The sequence below is a fragment of the Vidua macroura genome, chromosome 2 (genome assembly GCF_024509145.1).
Source record: "Vidua macroura isolate BioBank_ID:100142 chromosome 2, ASM2450914v1, whole genome shotgun sequence".
In the NCBI taxonomy this organism is placed as follows: domain Eukaryota; kingdom Metazoa; phylum Chordata; class Aves; order Passeriformes; family Viduidae; genus Vidua; species Vidua macroura.
This window is the reverse complement of record NC_071572.1, coordinates 74012153-74021557: the sequence shown is the minus strand read 5'-3', so window position 1 is coordinate 74021557 and position 9405 is coordinate 74012153.

The following is a 9405-nucleotide window of genomic DNA, read 5'->3' as shown; positions in this document are numbered from 1 at the left end:
ATCTTACAAAATTTATGCCAAGCTGAGACTCCTGACATGGACTGTACCTGTCTTGTATAATTTGTTCTTACCCCTCAGGGTATGAGAATTCTTCACTATATCACAGCAGTAAATTATTAAGTTAGGAGAAGGAAATGCAAGAAGATACTGTTATGTAATAGATTATGTCAGCGGCGTATGCATACAGAGAACAGTTTCTTTAAAAGGAAGGGAATGAAATTGAAATCACCAGAGAAGTTACAATCAACTGCTGTCACAGGATCAGCAGCTTTGGTGAGTCTGTTTCACTAGGAATGAGAGCTATGTCCTACTCAGTGCAATTTGGCCTGCTGTTGCTGATTTTGCTGCTTCTCATAGAATTCTTTTCTGTTGAAGTTTGATATTCTTTTGTTTCCATTCATCTGCATTTGTTATTCGTTTATGGGAGCTGCTATGTATAACTTGGTCTTCAGACTGTATTTTTGCACAAACCGTTTTGCCTGCATGCACAAATTCTTAAGATGACATCTGTGTAATTTACTGCATATTTCAAAGAGCTCAGCGTTGCACTCAGATTTCTCTGACTTAGAAAAGTAGCTGGAACTGCTGTGGTTTAGGCAGGGTTTTTTTTTTTAATTTTAATTTTCCTTTGGCACTCCTAAAAGTTTTTATTTGCAGCTGCAAAAAAAGGAGCAACAGTAACGCCTGCCATAGAAACCATGTTTTGACAAAGGTAAAGTTCACACTGCATTGATAAAATATGTGGATTTGGATTTGTTAGGTGCAGGTGGTAAAGAAAAACACAAACAATAGCTGTTGGTACTCGATCACTTGTAAAGTGACTTCAAGGATGAGAAGGAAAGGTCACACTGAGCATAGGCTTAAGTTTTCTAAATGGATTCACACAGAAATAAACACTTAAGGAATTTTATAAACTGCCACTGCCTCTTGTAAGTCTGGCTTGATTATTCCTCCTGCCCAGTCCAGAAACCCTGGGCTCCATGTGTTAGCAGCTGACCCAGGACATGTGCTGGTCCCATCCTAGAGGCTGGAGTGGACACTGCTCCACTCCTGTTTTTAAGACCAGGGTGCCAACACCCCTGGTGTGACCAGTTCTTAGTGCCAAGTCCCCTCACACAGGTATGAACTGCAGCATGCCAGACACTCATTTAGTTGGTCCAGAGAGCTGTGGCTGCTCCAGCTACTGTTGCTGAAGCCACACTTGCTTCAGCTCCCATTCCCAATCTGCACCCCCATCTGACTGCAGTCATGCCAGACTCGTGCCAGTCTCACCAGCTGCTGGCACCTCACACTTACACGTGGGATAATGAGATTTCATGGAAAGATAGTTAAGAAAGCATTTAATATGAAGATAAGACAGACACTGACCAGATTTGGTTTTCATGAAGGCTGTCCTTTTCCATCTATTCCCCTCATTATTCCTCCCCAGCCATCTACCTTAACAAGTTTTGCATAGTTCCACAGACCTAGTTCAAATCTTTATGTTCCTTGTTTCCCCCTTTGCAATAGTTATAAACTCCAAGCTGGCCCTCTCCAAAGCTGTGAATGTACTTTCTTAACGGCCTGTCAAATAGGGACTGTAGACATTTGGTCTTTTGCATGATCTCTGCTCCCCATTGTCCCTGAGTTCTGGGTGGTTTTATTTCTAGCTTCCCATCTTCTGCATTGAAAAGCTTCCTGTCTGGATAACCCTAATAAAGGCAACACTTTCACCTTTCACGTGCTCTTACATAACTAATTTTTATTTATTGGGAAAACCAGCTGAGGAAGTGATGATGTTGCACTAAGTAACTGCTTTCGTAGATACAGAATTTTTCTTTTTCCCTCAATGAAAAGCTTTACAGATATCAGATGATAGGAAAAAAAAAAAAAAAAAAAAAAAAAAAAAAAAAAAAAAAAAAGCATTTGTCTGTGAGAAGAACTGTGGCCTATATTATCTGCTCCATTCCCCACAAACTTCTGTGCTTGCTGCTGCCTCAGGGTACAGCAGACAGTAGCTGTGACTCAGCTGAGGACATAGCTGTTGCCACAGCTGCTCAGTGCTCTGTTTCGCAAGGCAGTAACCCACAGCAGCACCCTGATTTTGTCCTTTCTACGCTATTAGTCCCACCTTGCTTTCCTTGTGACAAAGGCCCAGGAGACACAGAAGGGCAGGGGGCAGGACCTCTGTACTTTACACCCCTACAGATGTTCCAGGATCCTCCAAACCCTTCCTGACTATGCTGTTGAGCACCTTTAATTGGTTTTATGCGTAAGAAATTTGGTGAAGGCACAAACTGAAACCCACAAGGCTCCATCTGAACATCAGGAAACTTTTTTACCATGAGGTTGCCTGAGAACTGGAGGAAGTTGCCCAGAGGCTGCAGAGTCTCCATGTTTGGAGATACTCAAAAGCCATGTGAGTATAGTCCTGAGCAACTGGCTCTAGAAGGCCCTGGTTGAGCAGGGAAATTGGGCCAGAGGACTTCCAGAGCTCCCTTCCAACCTCTGCCATTCTCTGATTCTGGATATAAAAGATACTGAGTGTTAGCTATGCCAATGGATGAAGGTTCATGAAGACTGCAAGGAGGGCTGTTTGTTTGTGGGGAGGTAACCAGCAAAAATGGGTATGCTTGAAGAAAAATTACGTTAAATGTGAGGACAGCATAGCAATAATTCATATGAGGAATTGTCTGCCAGAGAACTTCCTTTCTCAGATGCTGACACTTCACAAAATTGTCCCTGAAACAGGTTGTGGAAATCATCCTCTTCAAAGTTGCAGAATGGTTCTGTTGTCTCTATGTTCAGTAATTTGTCATTTCCATCCTTTTCTTCCTTACTCTCTCTCTGCCATCAGTACCCGCTCTTTCTGTGGTTCCCCACCCTTTCCAAATGGAGTGAAGAATGACACTGCCTGAGAGAGGAGGAGGAAACGTTACCTCCTGTTAATTTACTGAGCTGTCCCATTGCCAGGACAGCAGAGAGAGATTAAAGCAGGGAAGCAGACAGAACAGGAGGGGGCAGGGAGTCTCTGGTTACACTCTCCCTCTGTGTCTTTCCCTCACCAGTAACCTTCTCTCTCAGGGTGCTCTGAGGGACTTCAGCTGAAGCCTTGTGCCTGTTTCACTCCATGATTTTGCTGGGGAGAGCAGAAGGGAAGACGTTGCCCTGAACAAGCCCTGCTCCACAGGACGTTGTCTCTGGGGATATGACTGGGGATGCCTCTCCAACGAAAGCGTTCCGATACCAAGAGACTCTGGTGAGTACGATACCTGCAGCAGCACAGAATGTTTCCTACATGAGAGCTGGCTCCCCTCCCCTGCTCTACGGGCTGAAAACTTTCTTTGCCTACAAATATCCTTCCCTGTTTGCATTAGACAAACTCCCTGAGAGATGTGCCCAAGCACATGCTCCAATAGTGGCTTCCTTCAAGAGAGAATGTGGCCATGTTCTCCTTGAATTCCTAATCGCCATGGGTGAAAAATTTACATCACCAGGCAGGTTAAAAAAATGCTGGCATGAGTCAGAGCTGAGTCTGCAGAGCTACACAGAAATGCAACTGCTGGTTGTGAATGGGTTTCTCTTTTCAAGACAACCACAGATAAGGCACTGAGACCATTCCTGCCCTTTGTTACAGCTCCCTCAAGAAGCTGTGGGATTAGGGATTAGGATTCTGCCATAGTGGTATCTACAGGTGCTGTGAGAAAATGGAGTGTGTTGCTCTATGGCATCCTTTGGGAAAATCCCGGTGGGGTCTTGCACTCCTTTTTTTTATAGTTATTTGGACGCAGACTGTTGAGCCTCTTTCTGCTTTAGCTGCTTTTAAGAGTTAACTAGCAGAAATGAGATTCATTGCATGTCTGTGAGTCCTCACACTTTACTGGACAAGTGGAGGTAGCAGTCTGTCCTGTGCCTAAAAAGCCTCTGAAGTGAGAATTAGCATCATACAGTCCAGACTGCCTAAGGAATGGCATGAATGAAATCCCAGCCTTTAAAAATGAATAGCAGCCTCTTTGTACCTGAGCATGCAAAGTTTTGGTAGCAGTGTTTAGAGAGAAGTAAGATTGTTAGAGCTAAGGAAAAAATTAAATCTCATCTTCTTTGAGCTACTGCAAAGAAAGATGGAGACTTTTTACATGTTGCTCTCTGGCATCTCTTGAGCATATCTGAGTAGGGTCTTGCACTGCTTTGTTTTATAAGTATTTGGATGCAGACTGTTGCCACACATTCTGGTTTTTGTTTCTAGAGCAGCTAGTTTAGCAAGGAGAAGGCATGGGGAGGAAAGTGTGGTCGTTGGGACCAGTAGACTGAGGTGAAGAACTGGAGAGTGGCTTTCAGTCAAAAATATTCTGCTGCTGAACGCTGCTTGTGTGTATGACAGAGTAGCTTACAGATTAATCAAGACTGTATGATCTTCAGTGTGACCATATACCCCTTAATGACTGAAATCTTAATTTCAAATCCAGACTTACACAATGAATGTAAATTTCTTAGTGATCCACACAGGCACATGACAAGCATACACCCTCAACTCAACAGTGGTTTATTAAGAATGCTATTTATCACATATCAAGTATTAATATTGCCAAAGGACAATAGGACAGTGGAAGGATTAGGATGTATTTCATCTCTCTTGGCCTGACTTTCTGCATTCAAATATAAAAAAGAAGCATCCTCAGTGCCAGAAGTGAGTAGCATCAACAGTAAAGCATCGAGGCTGAGCCTAATATAGGACATAAAGGGATTGCCATGACCTGTTTGCACTATAAACAAACAAGTAATGATTGCTTGATGTACTGAACTGTAAGGAAATACTACAAACCCAAACAAAAGCGGTGGTAAGGAAGAGAGCATGAACCAGCACAAGATGCAGAAGTAGTGAGTATGCTACTTGGATAAAATGGCTGCATTTCTTCTGCAACTATAACAAACTCATGGATCTCTACAATTTTCAGTTTTAGGTTCTTAGTGTAGAACTAGACTAGTCAGAGTAAATAAACTAATGAGACTTTTCTTGAATGCTTGTGGGAAGACACAACTAGCACCAGATTTCTTGAGTTCTAAGAGCATGATTTGTATAACCTGAGCTAAGGCAAAACTTTGACAAGATATTTGTCCATTACTAAATAGCTATTTGTGAGAGAAGGAAATACAATGTATTGCATTGTATTAATTTATTCATAAATTTATTCCAAATATTTGCCTCTGAGAGGTCTTCTAGGCTTCTATATAGGACACGATTGTGTAATAAATTATATCTGATTCCTTGAGTACCTGCATAGGTAAACCCCAAATGACTAGTTCTTTGTTGAACTCAAGTCATCCCCATCCCTGATAAGCTTTATGATAAGGAGGCAGCCATGCTATGACCCGTTTCATTAGAGATGACTCTAAAGTTAGGAATTCTTTGAGAATGACCATATATACTCAAGTCCTTAGAGATCATAGGCAGAGTAGCAGCTAGTTACTGGAGCAGCTATTTGCTGGATCTAATCCAGGCATTAGTGCTAAGAAGGCACTGAATCACTAATCTCAATTGAAAATAAATTATTTCTCAAAACAAGCAAAATTAAGAACATTTATAAGGATTATGTAGCAAATGAAAAAAGGACTGTAATTCTGGATGTTGTTGCCTCAAGTGTTGTTGCCAGACACTCTCAGGACTTGAGTATCTTAGCAATTTACACCTTAAAATGCTATCTTTAGGAGCAGGCTCCTCTCAAGTATCAGCATTACATCTGTTCACTGCATGTACTCAGTCATGTTCTTGTCTAATAAGTGAACAGAAGCAGAGAGCACTTCTGAACTAATGCTGCACACATCAGTTTTCAGACATAAAACAACCACTGCTCTCTGGGCATGCTGGTTGGTCGTAGAAAACAGACAGTAGGTCATTGCCTGGCTCCAAAACTGTAGGAATGACTTCTGTTTTCCTCTGATTTAGAAAATCTATTGCAGTGTCACAATCCACAGGCAAAGTCATTTACGAAGCCTGTATATCTTGGGATGAGGAGAGATGGTAGGTGAGGTAGCTGCTGGTCAGCCTTCAAGGTCACAAACCATCTACATGAGAGTGTTGATGAGTCAACTGACCATTTCTTGGCCTTAACTCCCTCCTATGACTGAAGTATCTGTGTTCATTTATATACTTTGGCCACCTTACTAATTCTTTATGTTCCTGGCTTTTTTCTTTTTTTCTTTTTCCCATTTCCAATAATTTCTTTTAACTATTTGTTTCCCAGGTGTTCATTGCCTCTTAGTCACTTACTCTTTTACCATTCCCTTGTTGCTCTCACATACCTTCTCCTCACGCTTGTGCTCTGCTGTGTCGCCTCAATTTGTTTCTCTGCTGTTCTTGATCTCAGTATACATGAGGCCAAGTGTTAGGTTTCACAGCTGTGTTTTTCTCTGTGCCTTCCTCACATCACTGCCATTGGATTCTGTTCTAAAAATATCCCATGTGACCCTTTCCCTGTGCTGTCCCAAGGCAGAGGGGGGATTCTCCCCAGCTCCCCTCTCCTCTTTTTATTTTTGAAAGTGTTGTCAATCATACAGAAAGTAATGTTAGAAGGCAGAAGAGACCTGGAAAACTGAGGTCATGAGAAAGATCACTTGTGCAGATTTGTATTGCCAATTCCAAAGCTGGAGAGGGCAAAAGATGCAGATGAATATGGGGCCAAGTGGTACATGGCAAGATGAGGGTTTCTTACAATGACAATGGAAAAGAAAAAAAAGAATTCTTTCTTCAGTCCGCCTCTGCAAGGGAGAGATGTTCAGGGCTACCCTACCTGTTTAAAAGATGGGGATAGTAATTTTTGCTATATTTTGCTGTGGCCTGAAGCTCTGCTGTGAGAACTAGCAGCTTCTTGAGGAAATTTTCTCATTTCCAGTTTGTATTGCTAGCAGGCCTAGTCCCCATGGTTCTATTAACAATTTAAGTTTGCCTGCCAGTATTTTGGTTTTGTTGCCATCAGAGCAAAATCTCAAGAATCACAGAAGGATCTAGAATGGAAGGGAACATTGGCAGTATCCAGTCCAGACCCCTGCTTGGTTATGAATTTCCCTTGTTTCAAGTCATGGCTGTTGCCTCTTGCATCTTCCTCATGCCTCTCAGAGGAGGGCCTGGTGATGCCTTATCTACACCATCCCTCTGTTGGCATTTGCTGTTTGGAAATCAGCCTCTGTTGGGGGCGAATAAACCCTGCTCCTTCAGCTTCTCCAGTCAGCCAACCAGGCATGACTTCCTGAGGTGACGCCCACAGCTGCACACCCGTGCTGTATATTCCTGACTTAAACACCTTTCCCATAGAGAAAGTTCAGTTTAACAGTATGTGCATGTGCAACAGAAATGGTACCAAAGGCTTCACCTTGCCTGACTGTTGCCCACGTTGTCCTTGTACTGGGCTATGGGAGCAGCTACAGCCCCACAGGAACAGGTTGCCTGCAGACACCATACCCTAGGTAGCCCCATTCTGGCAGGGAGTGCAAAGGGCATTTTCTGCTACTTGCAGAAAAGTTTTTTTTAACCCATTTCCAACATCATTCAGGTATTGGGCTCTGTTGTGAAGGTGTCCAGAATTACATTTCCATTATTTGTACAGGCCTCCTGCCCAAAGAAATAAATTCCAAGGGCTGGCAGCATGCCAATCAGTCTAAACATTGCCATTGATCTTGTCCTGTAAAAGGCAAAAAAACTTGTTCATGTGTAAATGGCATATGGGGGTATCCCACATTTGTGTGAAACCTAATAGTGTAGCTGCATGCTATAAATGTTTCTTATATGGACAAAGAAAATACATGATTGCTTTGACATCTGGTGTGTGCTGTTTTGGCAATATAGCAGATTAAATTTTTTCAGGCATGTCTGGGGTAGGGGGTATATGTGTGGCAAGACCACGTACAAGAATTCCTGACATTAGAAAAAGACAGACCTGTTGCTAGTATAATTCTCAACAATGGCAGTAGAGGTGCAACTGGAATACAGAGATTACTGCCCCAGCTGTACAGCAGGTGGCATACAAAGTATGGTAGATGAGAAATAATTCATCAATACAGAAATGCACAGCAAATAAAAAACCTCAGGGTAAAGTCAACTACTGTTGTGAATCTCCACAAAATCACAGCAGAGAACCTGGGCATGCAGAAGAGAAGCTGTCAGTAAACACAACATAAAAATAAGTTATTTTGTCAGTGTTTACTTTAGCAGGCAGCTGCTGCTGTCAGTATTGATGGAACAGCTTCCACGTACGTACCTGTATGATAAAATGATTGCTGTTAACTTGCTAATGCAGAGGCAGGACAGACAGAAGTTTTATAATGCTGGACACTACCTTCTTGGAACCTGCTTATTTTAAATGTTCATATTTACTATTAAGTGACATAGAACTTCATTGCTGTTTCTTTGTGTCGAAGGCATATAACGTTTTTGCATTTGTTAATCATATAATTCTCTGTACTGAACACAGAGGCAGCAAAGAGATCCTCCACACATTGTGACTGCAACAAACAATTTGGTCTTTGGACCTTGATAAGGATATAGTCAGGGTTAAAGGATTTGCTTATGTTTTTAAAACTCAGGCATATATCTCTTCAACAAATTCCTGCCTCTTGGTGAAGAAATTGATTCTTACTTGTTATTCAGGGAACCAAGTGGCTGTTGGGATTGACAGTCATACACTTCCATGACATATTTTTAAAAGGTCATGGATCAGGAATGTTTGCCCATCATCTATCAGCACTGAGAGTAGATTCTAGAAGCACATAAAAATACAAAGCACCTTCCTCTACTGCACAGTGCTATTGTGAGTGTGAGTGGCACCTACACTTTTTCAAAGGAAGTCAAATACTTGTAGCTCAAAAAACCCTGACAAATTACATGCAGTATGTTGTTCTTTGATTTGGTGCTGTGAGGAAACATTATTTTGCGCACCCCCAAATTTGTTTCAGATGGAAGTTTGTTCAACTAGTCTTACCTGTGCACAGTCTAGCATACACATCTTTTGATTACATGTAAACTACTATAATGACTATAGATATCTATATCCTGAGACTTGGAGTTACCCACATCTCTACTGGGACACTGAAGTGAAGAGAATTTGCCTGAGGACCAGTCACAGAGGCTGAAAGAGTATTTAACTGTGAGGAGGAACACACTGCTTTTAACAGCTACAGAAAAATAACTATCCATTCTTGAGTATGTGGTCAGCCCAGGACTGACCACAGTCCTGCAAACAGATTTCAGAATTAGATGATGCTTTCTTCAGACCATTGGAAGAGGTCGTGTTCATAGTCCCTGAAAGCAAACCTGCTGCAGCAGGGCACAAGCAATCCTGGAGGCTTCTGGAGTGCATTGCCAGCAAGTTCATAACAAGATAATCAAAGAGACAACAAGAGGAGGTGCTCTGCTGGACCTGATACTTACAAAGG